This window comes from Wasmannia auropunctata, unplaced genomic scaffold, assembly GCF_000956235.1.
Source record: "Wasmannia auropunctata unplaced genomic scaffold, wasmannia.A_1.0 LD335967.1, whole genome shotgun sequence".
NCBI classification, from domain to species: domain Eukaryota; kingdom Metazoa; phylum Arthropoda; class Insecta; order Hymenoptera; family Formicidae; genus Wasmannia; species Wasmannia auropunctata.
Window position 1 is genome coordinate 103216 of NW_012026923.1, and position 653 is coordinate 103868.

At 40.3% G+C, this 653-nt stretch overlaps 1 pseudogene; it reads right to left on the bottom strand.

Annotated features, from left to right (window-relative positions):
• Window positions 1–60: 60 nt before the first annotated feature.
• Window positions 61–653, bottom strand: part of LOC105454960 — a 3295-nt pseudogene continuing 2702 nt past the window's right edge.

Here is a 653-nt window from a genome sequence, read left to right on the forward strand (position 1 = left end):
CGACGAAACTGTTACGTCGATAACGCGTCATTATACGAGCAGTGTACGTAATAACCTATGCTAAATACTCGATGATGCTGATATTTGTAGCTCGGTGTTTCCGGATCTCTCTTCATTTTTTCCAGGATACATTCCAGGTCGGCGTACAAGACAAACGGGACACGTTCTTTTCTGCTGTAGTTGTTAAAACTCAGCCACTTGTCGTCTTCGCTCGGTAACCTGATCGCGCATTCATTCATCTCCCCGCAGTCTATGGTGTGGACCTCCAACTTTTTGCTCGTACTAAAATAGTGCAGGCATCTGAAAAATCAATTTATTTACATTGTTGAATTGTTTATTTCAAAGAATTTTTTTAAAGTTTTTATTATACATACCTATCGCAAATGTATTTCTTGTGCGCGTTTTTGCTCAGTTGCGAGCTAACGAGGCGGGACAAATTCTTGATCCATGTGAAATGTCCCACCATCTTTCTCCACGTACAGTAAATTGACATGCTTCTCCTTCTTCGTGTCAGCGAGGCGAATCGGTAGGACCGATATTTATTCCATGTTCTCGATGGTATATACGTTGATGGAGATTGCGTTGAGATTCTCAAACTTTTTTATTTGACTTAAAGTCATGGGGAATTGAATGTCTTTGAGATTTAACACAGA